The sequence below is a fragment of the Anolis carolinensis genome, chromosome 3 (assembly GCF_035594765.1).
Source record: "Anolis carolinensis isolate JA03-04 chromosome 3, rAnoCar3.1.pri, whole genome shotgun sequence".
NCBI lineage: Eukaryota > Metazoa > Chordata > Lepidosauria > Squamata > Dactyloidae > Anolis > Anolis carolinensis.
In genome coordinates, this window is record NC_085843.1 from 231875809 (window position 1) to 231890596 (window position 14788).

The following is a 14788-nucleotide window of genomic DNA, read 5'->3' on the forward strand; positions in this document are numbered from 1 at the left end:
CATTAATGGTGGAGCTCTCCAGGTATGGTGCCTCCAGTTTAGGCTGATCTCTGCCATGATCTTACCAGAAGATCTGAAGGAATTATGGAGTCACTATCTTCACAGGGTGATTTTCTCATGTTGGAAAAAATGGCTCCACCTATTGTTTCAGTTTACCTTAATTCAGATTGACTGAAATCCAAAATTGTCCACACAAGTGGCTGAGATAGTGACACATTTGCTTCTGTTGAGTCAAACTTTGTTAAGGTACAAAATTCTTAAAACACTATATATAATTACCTTCAGGCTATGTGTATCAGGTGACTATGAAGCATAAATTACCGTATATACTCTAATATAAGATGATCCGAGTATAAGCTGAGGCACCTAATTTTACCACAAAAACACTGGGAAAACTTACTGACTCGAGTATAAGACAAGGGTGGGAAATGCAGCAGCTACTAGTAAATTTCAAAAATAAAAATAGATACAGTAGAGTCTTATCCAACATTCTCTTATCCAATGTTCTGGATTATCCAACACAGTCTGCCTTTTAGTAGTCAATGTTTTTGTAGTCAATGTTTTCAATACATTGTGATATTTTGGTGCTAAATTTGTAAATACAGTAATTACTACACAGCATTACTACGTATTGAACTACCTTTTCTGTCAGATTTGTTGTACAACATGATGTTTTGGTGCTTAATTTGTAAAATCATAACCTAATTTGATGTTTAATAGGCTTTTCCTTAATTCCTCCTTATTAACTAACATATTAGCTTATCCAACGTGCTGCTGGCCCGTTTATGTTGGATAAGTGAGACTCTACTGTACCAATAAAATTACACGAATTGAGGCATCAGTAGGTTTACCTATATACTCACGTGTAAGCTGATCTGAATATAAGCCGACCAGGACCCTCACTTGAGTATAAGCTAAAGGGGACTTTTTCAGCCCTAAAAAGGGCTGAAAAACTTTGCTTATACTCGAGTAGATATGGTAATTTCATGGTTAGACTTGGTCTCTATCTCCACAATATCTCATTATGTACATATGTGCAAATACAGATATTCCAAAATACAACACACTTTTGGTCTCAAGCATTTCAAATAAAGCATATCCAACCTGTATTATGTCAACTTCTTTCCGTTTAAGAGGCAAAACTAGTCAACTCCCCTTAATTAGATTACTTTAGTTCTATTTTTAGAACCTCTCCTCTAATATACTAACTTATGGGGTGGTTTGTAGGGTAGCATAAGCTATAGAAATAATAAATTTCAGTGACACCCTGATTTCAGTAGGTCTGCTCTAAATATGACTAAGTGGATACAATCAACTGAGCACATGCATTTGCCTTGTACATGACATTTGTTCTTCTACCACAATATACACTCTGTTGGCTGATACTTTTGATGAAAAAAACAAGGAATTGAACTGTGTTTTCCCAGATCGTGTGCTCCCTCACTAAGGAACTGTTGTCCAATCTTGGATTTGCAAACAGGCCTCACATCTATTGTGAGTTACTTAAGTGCCCCAAGTCTGGCTGACACTTTACACCTGCAGTGTGCTGATGACCCATGAGACATGGGCTCACATGATTTTCCACGATTCGAGTGAGAAAGAAATCAAGCCCAAAGCCAAAAGAAGAGGGACAGGTGCTGCTTGGGAGTTCTTGTCGCCATCTGCTTGCCATGTGAGCTTCCCCTCTCACTTCCTCCAGCTTAGCATATTTCATGGATGGATCCAGGATGAGCCATCAATCAATGGCTGATAAATAATGTAGGAGTCTGCGGTGCAATAAGACTTGTCAATTGCAATTCTGCCCTCATACATTAAAGATGAAAAGGTACAAGGCTCTTGCCAGAAAAATGAAGACAAATTTTTAATAGTGTGCCAAGTTGCTGCAAGGTGGAATACTCGTGGAAAAATGAATTACATTTTTATTATGTGTTTTATTATGCTGTAATGAACAGAATTATGTGAGAATACAATACATTTCTCATGCAGCTGAGTGGAGAGAGAAACATTTTTATGTCCCTCCTCCCATTCTTTCTTTGTGCAAAGGATCTGAGTGTTAAGAAGCAAAAGATTTAATGAAAGAGAGGTTTCCTCTTAATATGAGTATCCCATAGAAAAGTGAGGATAATTCTTTGTTCTCATGTGTAACAAGAAACTTGGACCGCAAAAATGCTTTGCAAAGTTAAATAGATAAAAGAGAAGACTCGTCTGTTTTAAACTGAAGGCTATTCAAAAAGTCAAAGATGTGACTTACTTCAGAACAAAGGTGAAAAAAACAGGATTCCTTATCTGTGCAATTCTTGGCCATCTGCCCCTTGCCTCTTTCTAATTTTGTCTCAGTTTCAACTCCTGTCTCAATTCCCTTCATTCTGGTGCATTTCTTCATAATTCATCACTATTACACAGTGGTGCTAGGCAGCCCATGTAATATATTATTTTACAACAAACAATAACAACCACACTGCATTTGATGTAGTAAAATATGTCACTCCTTAGTGCTCTTTCACAAGTGCCATAGGAGCCAGTTCTGTTATTTTCTCTTTCTGCAGTCAAACTGCCACAAACAAGAATAAGTGTAGTAGAAGTATAGATCAGAGAGAGCCCAGATATCCGAAAGGCATCAGATACTACAGTATCTGATTTTGGAAGCTAAGTGGGGTCAGCCCCAGTTCTTAATTGCATGGGAGACTGATAGGGAATACCAGGCCCTGTATGTTATATTTCAGAGGAAGGTACTGACCAAGGTACTAAGCCAATGTATATTTTAGAAAAACATGACTTTTTTTTAAGAGATCACAACCTTTTAGAAAATGGTATTCATAACCTTTTAGAGAAAAGCCAAAAACAAGTTTGTGTAGAATCTTATCAAGTGGTATCAGGGCCATAGCCAGAAAAAAAAATACCCGGGGGGGGGGGGGGAGGAGGTTTGAAACTTTTTTTTAGCGAATCATGAGGAGTAGTTATCTATTCCACAGTCAAAGAGCTGTTACAGTAAAACATAAAAGTTTAGGTGGGAACTCCTTTCTTGAAATTTGAATCCATTAGTTCATTGTCTAGTCTCAGGAGCAGCAGAAAAGAAGTTTGTTCCATTTTCCACATGACATCCCTTCAGATATTTAAAGATCGCTATCATGCCATCTTCCAGTTTTCTTCTTTTCAAATGAAGCATGTCCTCATATGGCTTGGTTTCCAGACCTTTGATAATATTGGTTGCCCTTCACTGGACATTTTCCAGCTTGTTAATATCTTATTTGAACTGTGATGTCCAGAGCTGAACAGGTGAGATCTGACCAAAGTAAAAAGCCATGGTACTACTATTTCCATTGATTTGGACAGCATGCTCTTATGTGGCAGCCTAAGTGTGCACTGGCTTTTGATCACACTGTTGACTCATGTTTAACTTGTGGTCTACAAAGACCTTTCCACACATATACTTCTTTCAAGCCAGGTGTCACTAATCCTATAGTTGTGCATATCATTTTTCATGCCTAGGTGTACTTTATATTTATTCCTATTGAAGTTAATTTTGTTATTTTTTGGCCCAGCTCTCCAATGTGCTATGGTTGCTTTGAATTCTGATTCTGTTCTCTGTGGTATTTGTTACACAACCACCTAGTATGGTGTGATTTGACAATTTGATTGGCATGCTTTCTATTCTGTCTTCTAAGTCATTTATAAATATGTTAAATAACACTGGGCCTGAGACAGAACTCAGTAGTTACTCTCATGCTTTGGAAAGGGGAGACAACTAATTTCCAAACACAGCTCAAAATCAAATCTGTAATTCAATAGTACAATCATATGTGCCAATTAAAATTAAAGATAAGTAACATGAATTGAAGACCAAATGGAAGTTCTGTACCAGGCATTTCCTGAAAATGTCTTCTTTTACTGTAAGTCATGAGGAAAATAGGGAAAAATGTGATAAAGAATGAACAGATCAAAGAAAATATACATGGAAAATGGAACTATAAGTATTTGAATGAGCAAATTTTTAAATACAGTCTAGGGTAGTTCCCTAGGCCCACGAATATAATTTGTGAATCCGCCCTCCTAGACCCAAGAAATTTCCCAGATTTTTTTTTATTGCATAGGCAGTGCTATAGCAAGCAAAACATTACCGACTTTTTCTAACCGCTTGCCCCATTAGCCCACCCCTTGACGGACAATATTAACATTTTCTGTTTTCCCCACTTTCTAGCCTCATTAGCGGGTTATCTCTCTCACCTGCTGTAATCTATTACCTCCTTTTCTTATCCTCTCCCAGGGATGCCAGCGCTTGGTTATGATTAAGCAGGCCATTAAGTGGAGAGTGTTTTTACCTTTAGGGCTGGATCGTCTGCGATCTAACTTCTCAATTAGTATTTTGGAAAACGTCAACCAAGATTAATAGTTGCATTGCTCCGGGATAGGGTAAATGAAGACTGGGAAAGGCAAGCTGCAGCAGCAGAAATATGGCTGGCATGGAGGCGGGCTCTTGCTAGAATTGGCACAAGGTTCAGATTTGGCAACCTGGAATCAGTTGGGCAAGGACCATGGTGGTTGTCTATGCATAAGAGACAGACCTTCAAGAGTGAAAACATGCAGGTCTCCCAGAAATTTGGGCTGCCTGGTAGTTGCTTACCATGGAAGAGCTTCCATGGATGTAAAACAAAATTATTGTTATATTGTTATTATATTTATATCTAGCTTTTCTCTCACAGCCAAGACAACAAGTGGCTAAAATTATCTGTGAATAGTTAAATGTGCTATATTCCCTTCTGTTTTAACAAATTGTCCTGCAGAAGCCTCCATTTTTATTTGGGTAAATTTGGACCACACAATTATAGTATTATTATTCCATTTTAACTGCCATGTAGGGCTACGGTGGTGCAGCAGATGAAACCGCTAAGCTGCAGAACTTGCTGATCAGAAGCTTTGCGGTTCGAATCCGTGGACAGGGTGAGCTCCCGTTGTCCGAAGCTGGTTAACTCCAGCTTCTACCAACCTAGCAATTCGAAAACATGCAGATGTGAGTAGATCAAGAAAATGGCGCTCCATGCAGTCATGCCAGCCACATGACCTAGGAGATGTTTACAGACAATGTTGGCTCTTAGGTTTAGAATTGGAGATGAGCACCAACCCTCAGAGTCGGACACGACTAGACTTAATGTCAAAGGGAAATCTTTACTATCCTTTGGATGAAATCCAAGTGTTTGTAGCTTGGTGAGACATGGGAGGCTTTTGACTGAAAATCCCAAACTGCCAATCCTGGGATGCCATGGGATGTTGCTATGGCAGTTTAAGTGGAAAGTAGGGCTATCATCATATCACGTGAATGGCCCCAAATCAAGTGTCATTTCAGGACAAATCAAATTGAAAGTGTGATGTCATTTTAAAAAGGAACAAGTTACCACTCTTCAAGAAACAACATGTTTTCCTGTTATTTTTTTATTTCCATTTCTAGACTTGCTATAGTAGACAGAGGAATGAGCTAAATGAATATCCTGTAGCAGAATTTCCAAAGTCCTGAGGCTCCTATCGCTCTGCTTATGTTTCCATGCAAGATGTCAAGAAGTCTCAGTAGCTGACCTTAGATCTCAAGGGAATCCAGCAGGAGAAAGGATAGGCCCTTATCCTTAAGTATCACTGAAAAGATACTTGTAGGTTTTCACAAAGTCAAGATGATGTGACCAGGTGATCCATATGTTGGCCTATTCTAACTTGATGTTGGTGTGCCGAATGTTGATATGTTAGACCAGGGCTTCTTACACTTTTTCCGCTCATGACCCCTTTTAATCTGAGAAATTTTTACATGATGCTGGATATATAGGTATATAAAATATTGTATTTACTCTAATCTAATGCTCACCTTTTTTTGGCTAAACAACCTTGCCAAAATGGGGGTGTGCATTAGATTCATGTCATACAGTAATCTTAGCATGGAGGCAAAGCAAAAGGGGAAGCTGCTTCAGGAGGTGCACCTGGAGCTCCTCTTTGAGGGACGTCATCCCTAATTCAATGGCCAGGGATCAATGCTATTCAATCCAGGGGTTTGTAGTTTGGTGAAGCACTAGAATTTGGCAGAGAAGGTGCAAAAATCTTGTCAAACTACAGGCGTTTTGGCCTACAACTACCAGAAATCCAAGCCAGTTTACCAGCTGTTAGGATTTCTGAGAATTGAAGGCCAAAACATCTGGGGACCTACCAGGTCGAGAATCACTGTGTTAAGAGAATCCCATTTGATGTCAATCAAGACCCACAGTTTAAGAAACAGTGTGTTAGACTGCAAGTCCTATCTGTTCTAGCAACATGGCTAATACTCCACCAAATAAAGGAGGCAACTCAAGGAGGGCTATTTTATTTTTTATTAGATATGGGAAAACACAAAGCAAAAATGGACCTGAGAGGCAACATTTAATACATTTATTATTAAATAGCACTGTCTAATTTGCCTTCTTTTTATGGGCTCCCAATCCAAAAGCCAATATATGGCAACAGATCCAAATGTGTAGTCTTGCTATATTGTTTCAGATAAGTAAATGGTAGGGATATAATAATAAAATAGTATGTTCAGTTCTGCTTTTATTATGCACTAGCTGTGCCCGGCCACGCGTTGCTGTGGCGAAGTATGGTGGCATGGGAAATAAAGTATTGAGGAATTGGTGGTAGTTAAGGTAAAGGGTAAACGTTTTCCCCTGACGTTAAGTCCAGTCATGTCTGACTCTGGGGGTTGGTGCTCATCTCCATTTCTAAGCCGAAAAGCCGGCGTTGTCCGTAGACTTCTCCAAGGTCATGTGGGATGACTGCATGGAGCGGCGTTACCTTCCCTCCAGAGCAGTACCTATTGATGCACTCACATTTGCATGTTTTTGAACCTCTGGGTTGGCAGAAGCTGGGGCTAACAGTGGGGGCTCTCTCCGCTCCCCCAATTCAAACCTGCGGCCTTTCGGTCCAGAAGTTCAGCAGCTCAGTGCTTTAACACGCTGCGCCATCAGGGGATATTATTTCCTAAAGATTGTGAATATACAATATTTCTGATTGTTTTTTTTGTCTGTTGGAGGCAAGTATGAATGCTGCAATTAGGAAAAATGATTAGAATGTAATGGCCTTGCAGCTTTAAAGCCTGGCTTTTTCCTCCCTGAGTGATTTTTTTGTTGGGAGGTGTTAGACATCATGTTAGACAACATTGACTACAAAAATGCGTTGGATAATCCAGAACATTGGATAAGCAAATGTTGGATAAGTGAGACTCTACTGTAATTACTACATAGCATTACTGCGCATGGAACTACTTTTTCTGTCAAATTTGTTGTATAATATGATGTTTTGGTGCTTAATTTGTATAACGATTACGTAATTTGATGTTTAATTGGCTTTTCCTGAATCCCTTCTTATTATCCAACATATTCACTTATCCTGCCGGCCTGTTTATGTTGGATAAGTGAGAGTCTACTGTATATTGATAATCTTATATTCTCTGCTTAGAACTGGATTATATGAGGCCCCTTCTTCACAGCTATATAAAATGCACACTGAAGTGGATGATATGGTAGTGCGGAGTCAAGATAATCCAGTGCAAAGCAGATAATATAAGATTATAAATGGGTTATATAGCTGTGTGGAAGGGCCTTGAGTCTACACTGCCATATAATCCAGTGAAAATTAGATAATCTGTGGAAGAAGCCTAAGTAAGGCCTAAATCTGCCTGTCCCCTAACTGAACCCTGGCTGTCCCTTGGTTGCTAGGAGACGAAGTGGGCAGAGATTAGCCCTCTAAACTGGCAGCAATTGGATAAAAAAAAATTATTGCTCTCCCTCTAATTAGGTCTTTATTTTTCTTTTCTTTTTGTTGTATCAACCTTGAGGCGTGGATGATGGGTTGTGTTATCAAATTTCGAGGTTGGGGGGCCTGTACTTTTGTTGTTTTGTGAATCGCCGTGATGCCATCACTCTTTTATATATATAGATATAGAAATCCATGAAACATTGTGACATTTAAATACACACATAAAATAACTTTGCAAAATAAAGATAGACTTGGGATAAAATTGAAGTGTCTCTATGTATAAAATGAAGTTGCATTTGCTAGTCACACAAAATGAAGAAGGAATGTAAATACTAGAATATTATAAAAATAAGTATACATGAAAGAAGAGAATTCTTAAATTAAAACAAACAAAGTAAATAAGTAAGCAATGTAACTAAAGCACATGTGGTGTACAACAGACAATTACTTTATGAAACTGAATATAGTTAGTCATATACTAATAATTACTGCAGATCTTCAGCAAAGTTTGTAATCAGAATTATTTATCATACCATAACCATATGGACTTTGATTCATCTTAAAGGTGCGGCAGGATTCTTTTTTTCCTTTCTCTTTCATTTGTTTAATCCAACCTGTTTTCAGTGGAGGAAAAGCAGGACTGTACCCCTTGATCAGTTTACTCCAAAGCAGAACCAAGGCTTGGCCAAGGTTTAAACCAGTGGTTTCCAACCTGTGGTCCGTGGATGACCAAAGATCTGCAAGAACTAAGATATGGTCCGCAGCCTCACTGTTACTACTATGGATAATAGCACAGCCCAACCAATTTTTTTTCCTTAATGTCTTTATTTTTAGGCCTGTTCCTGGGGTTATTTTGGGTGCTCATTCAGAAAATGGCATTGGATAGACCACATCAGCTCTAGATTATTAAAAATGCTTTTCTCTGGGTGAGCAGATAGCGACTAATGGATGGCATATGTTCTGTATCAGAAACTTGAGCTGATGTGGTCTATCCAATGCCATTTTCTGAATCAACATCCCAAATACCCAAACTTCATCTAAACTTAACTAAAAACTGATTCATAACCCTCTTAGTACTAATGTTGGAGAGTGGTCCCCGGTCAAAAAAAAGGTTGAGAACCACTGGTTTAAGCTAACTGAAGGGAGTTCTTGGGTGCATATATTCTGCAGAATGAATGCAGGTTGATATCACTATAACTGCCATGGCTCAGTGCTATCGAATCCTTGGAGTTATAGCTTTACAAGATCTTTAGCCTTCTCTGTCAAAGACCAAACAACAAATCCCAGGATTCCACAACATTGGGCCATGGTAGTTAAAGCAGTGCAAACTCTGTTAATTCTATAGTGTAGATTAGGCATGTGCAAACTTCGTCCCTCTAGGTATTTTAGAATTCACCTCCCACAGTTCTGCTGTTAGGAATTGTGGGAGTTGAAATTCAAAACACCTTGAGGCCCAAAGTTTGCACATGTCTGATGTAGATGCACTCCTTGTTTTCTTTATGAAGCAAGCTGAGCTGATCTGTAATATCTCAGGCACTTAAAGCTTCCTGTCATACCTTGGAGAAGTTACTCTTTTGAACTAAAACTCCCAAAACTGGTGTTGTAGAGATGACCAGAATCTTGATCCAGTCATCTCTACCACAGCAGTTGTAATCCAAACCCTACCAAGCTCTGGGCACTGTTTGGAAGATGCTACTAGTGTCTTGCTGGGATCCCAGCTGCTTCCATTAGAAGTTGATGTCAGCTGGTTGGAAGGGGAGGCAAAGAAAGAGGCAGGAAGGCTCTGCCATTCCAATATTTTAGAGCAATTAATGAGAGAGGACCCCCCCCCTTTGAATGGGCCAGGAAGGGGAGGAGCATGGATCGATTAATCTCTGGGATATTTAATGAGGATCTCCCAACCGCAGACTTTAACCTTGCAGATAATGGGGTTAGCACTGGTAATTCCTATCGACAGAGTCGGCTCCACCGTCCTTAATGAGCTAATCAATACTTGTTCTCAGCTTAATTTCCATCTAATTGCTCTTTAACGACGCCTGATAATGGCCAGTCTCCTGTGAGCACATTTTGGGAGGGGGCGGGGTGGGGGGAGATGGTTTTGGGTTAGATTGCCATGGGAGGAGGACTGTCAATTCTCCCATGTTTTCCCTTTTCTCCCCATTTCACAACCATAGTAAGGAGGAAACAGAGTCCCTTTCCAGGATGAGACTTTAGAATTAATTTACTTTCAAAAAGAAGAAATTCTTTCTTATGCCTATTAGGTTCTGAAGTGCAATTTTGCCATAACAACTTCTTGCTTTTGCTGCTATTCTGCTACATTTTCTTACTCTTGATTGATAAAATAATGGAATGAAAAGTTTGTAAACATTGTAATGCCGCTGAAAATACCTAAAATGTAACTTTTAAGAGCAAGTAGAAAACTTTTGTTATCACGTCAGTAAAACAGATTTCTTCCACATTGCTTCTGCAATGTAACTTCATGACATGGTTGGTTGTGATGTTATCTGCCTAATAGTAGGATCAGATCTCTCAGCAGAGAGAATGTGCTACATCTAAACTAAATCATCATCATCATCTGAAAATGACAGATTAGGTCATTAATAAAGTCTGATTGGGGATCAGAAATGATAAATGTTTGTGATATTGATAGCGGAGCCCCCCGCTTTTAAACTCATCTGACCTGCGGCGGGGAGTTCCACAAATTCGGATCGCCAGCGAAGTGGGAAAGTGTTCTGACCGCAGCAAATTATTATTAAATTCTTTTCATCACTTTCCCCCAGCCCTGACATTGTAACTAATCCCTAAATAAAAGTATCCTTTCTTTTAACTTGTAATTCTCTCAAGTGGTTATTTTGTATCCCTTTTCTGACTCCTCTGCATGAAAAACCTCTCTCCTTTCCTCCACTAACCCAGCCGCCATTCAAACTCTGGCGGGAAGCCTTCCGGGCTCTCCCTGCCATTGAGTAACATGGCGGACGGAACAATTTGACCCATAACTTCATCGAAAATATTCCAAGCATGCCTATCTTTTATATCTAACACTTTTGGAGGCTCCTGGTTCCGGGACAACCAACAGCGCCTGAACTGGTCCAGTTTAAAACTTCGAATCAGCTGACTGTCAAAAAGCCATTTCCGATTGCTCTTTCTCAGCCGCAGCCGCTCCTCGGCTTTCGCGGCTGGCGGGTTGCCTCCGCAAGAACATGGGGTTTTCCCCAGGGCTGCTGGTAGTGGACTGCCATCCCCCCTGGGAGAGAAATGTAGTTTCTCCAAGGACCAGCTGTGATCTCTATGGCGGCAAGAGCTCCCGGATGAACTTCTTCTGTTCATTCATTTATTTTTATGAATGACCAGATTCTTCATTCATATACAGTTCCATGGATTGCCGGGCTCCCAAGGACAGAAATCAACTTGAATCCTTTCACTTTATTATTTTTATGAACTTCCAGGTGCCTGAGCTGCTTATGAACTTTTCATGAACTATGAACCACATGTCTATGAACGTCCTCTATTGTCTATGAACTCTGTACATGAGCTTTGATTATATTATGAATTGCTGGTACACACACACACTGAATTCCCCAAATACTCTACATGAACTTCCCCTCGGTGAATGTATGGCATATCTTAGATATTATTTTAATTGTTACTTTAGATATCATTCCCCGGTATAGTTTAATCAATGAAGGCATAGCCTGAACTCTAGTTAACCCCAAAAATTCCCACCTTCCCTCACCCTATACTCTGGACTTCACACATAAAAAAGGATAAACTGTCACCATAAAATTTAATCTATTTTGCATCTGCATGGCCCATAGCGAGAGATTGAGCCACTCCAGATCGGAGCAGTCCCCTGGGTGATTAAATCTCATATGGTAATGTTGACCACTAACTCACCTGGACCCCTGGGGAGCCATAGGAAGGCCCCCCGTTGGTCCTGCCACCATAACCCCATATTATCAATGTTTGCTGTCACCTCCGCCACACCCTAGGTGTTCATGAACTGTGTACTTGCGTAAAACCCCGGACATTCCAAATGGCTCTATTCAAAACAGCAATAATCTTAGATTATCTTAGAAGGCGCTAGCCTCAGGTAGTCACTTTGCATAAGATAACTCCAATGATTCATTTACCAAAATCCATTGTCTAGCTGACTCCCAACTCCCTCAACCTGATTGGCCCTGACAGAGACAAAGGTTGTTCCTCATTGGCCAAGGCGCAGGGCGGGAAACCAAGCTCCCGCCTAGTGCGGCGCCCTCGACCTATCAGCAGCCAGATGGGCGGAGGGACGGGGCAGGAAATTCAAACAGACTTCAAACTTGGAAATGTATAAAATGGCTTTATTTTCACTGTAATGTTACATCTTGCATGTCGAACTATCGCGGCTTGATGTCCTTTTCAGCTGAATCGCTTTAATAAAACGCTTTGACGGTTTTTTCCTTCAACTTGGCAGAGCCTTTTTCTTTCGGTCTCAGGTAAATTATATTCCGGGTTATTTTCTACTTTTCGGTCAGCTCGCCAAGGTTTGTTCCCTTATCTGAGAGATGGATCGGATCTCCCTCACTGGGTTGATCCCTACTAAATCGCGGTCGATAACAATATCACATTCCACTACAGATATTTATCCAAATAGTGCAGATGAACTTTATCAAAATAAGGTGTATGAACTTTGTCAGAAATATTAAAAATTAGTTAGTTATTTTGAATTATAAAAATGTGAGTCAAGTACTGAGTCAAGTACTGAAAGGGTTAAATAACTTAGCGTTGCACTGAGGGGAGTGAGTAGGCCAAAGCCTGTTAGAGTTAGTGGGCAAAAAGCTAGTGTTATCCTGAGATGTGTTAGTCAGCCTCAGTGAGAGAACGCCTCAGTGTGAGGCAGACCTCAGTGTTAGTCGGTCATAGTGAGAGAAGGCCACTCTGTGAGGTAAGCCTCTGTGTGTGAAGCTCCAGTGTGAAGACTGCTGTGTGTAAAGCTACTGTGTAAGTTTGGTGTGAGAGGAGGTTCTGTGAGAGCGAAGCTAGAAGCTGTTTATCTGCATGAGAAAGAAGCCCAGCATGGAAGTAAAGAAGGAAGTATAAAGCACCTTATTTGTGTTATGGAAACCTTGTTCTTGTAAATAGTGCAACCATAGTATTTTGCCCTAAAAAAGTCTCCTAAGGAAGAGATAACATTGGTCTTTGTGTTTTTGTTCATCACTTTTGGCTACTGGTGCTGGATTACGCTGCTACTGATAAGTTACTCTGCTATACATTTATGGGGAGGGTCTTTTGCTAATAAGCCCACTTGCCCAACAAACTTTACCCAAATAGTATGTATGGACTTTATCCAGATAGTGCCCATTTCAAAATTATGGTCTACATTATTATAACAAATATAATGAATATGTCATTGAGAGAAAGTACCAATCCTTGTATTCATTTCTAGACAATAATGAGAACTTTTACCTTTTAGTGATACTATTAACAATAAGTTCCATAAGATTACTGGATAATAATATAGAATCTCAATTTTTTCTGATTTCTCATTGCTGAACTTCTGCATCAAAGATCTGTGTAACTAATCTGGCTGAGTCCCAAATTATAAGGCACATGCTCAGTTTCTGGATCACTCCATGGACTCTGGATCAGACATGATTGGCTGAAATGGCTCTGGAACAGAACAGTTTAGTCCATTGGACCAAATCAGAAATCCTAATGTTCAAAATAAACAGAAAAAGACTGTGTCTCTAGCATGATCACATAATAACAATGTCAAGGTGGTGTGATATAGGAAAGGGAGCTGAGTTTTGCCCACTGACAGATCTGTGAAGCAATCTGGGGCAAGTATCTCACCAGAAAACTCTAATCTCAGTGTTTATATGTGAAGGGATTATTGATATTATACAGTCCATTATTTCCTGCAGTATGTTTACCTCCTGTTCTAGCAGCAGATTCCTGAGAACTTTAAGCTGTATTTGGAAGCAGTGATGAGTTGGCTGCGAGCGAGTAGACTAATAGTGAATCCCGCAAAAGCTGAGATACTCTGGCCCGGCCAGCCACCAGAGTTAATCCAGTCACTGCCTGATCTCAATGGGGAAGTTCTGGTTCCGTCTGCTACTGTTAAAAGCCTTGGGGTTGTGTTGGACTCATCGCTGACGATGGAGGCCCAGATCACTGCCATAAGTAAGCAGGCCTATTTTCATCTTCGCCAGGCAAGGAAATTGGCATCCATGCAACAGTCACCATTAGGTTGGATTATTGTAACACCTTATACGCCGGCCTTCCGAAGACAAAAACCCAGAAGATCCTAATGGTCCAAAATGCGGCGGCCAGGCTGCTAGTGGGATAATCTATAAGATCCCTTATTACACCGATTCTGAAACAACTGCATCAAATGTCCATAAACTTGTGGTGGCTCAACAACATGTATATGAGAGAGAGAGAGAGAGAGAGAGAGAGAGAGAGAGAGAGAGAGAGAGAGAGAGAGAGAGGGAGGGAGGGAGGGAGGGAGGGAGGGAGAGGACATTTATAGCATAATTGCTAGCAAATGGTTGTATTAAAAATGAAAGTTTTCCTTGTAATGTTAAACTATGGAAAAGGGAACAATGGTGTTGGCAACCCTTGGAACATTAATGTTTTCAATAACAACATTACTTTTGAACCTTACTTCCAAGTGCTGCATTTGGATTTAAGAGCATTCCCGACAGAAAAAAACATCAAATTATGTTTAATGGTTGCAGATTCAAGAGAGTTGAAAGAAAGAATTTCTTCACACGCCATGTAGTTACGCTGTAGAACCTGCTTCCATTAGATGTGCTGACAGCCATGAACTTGTATGGCTTTAAATGGTATGAGACAAATCCATGGCTGAGATCAACGGCAATGAGTTACGATGACCATATATTATACCAGTATGCCTCTGAAAGCTAGTTTCTGGGGAACAAGGTATATAGCAGGAGAGGGCTATTACCTTCATCTTCTGTTTGTGGGCTTCCTTTGGGAATCTGGTTGGCTCCTGTGGGAACGGATTGTTGGTCTAAATAGTATA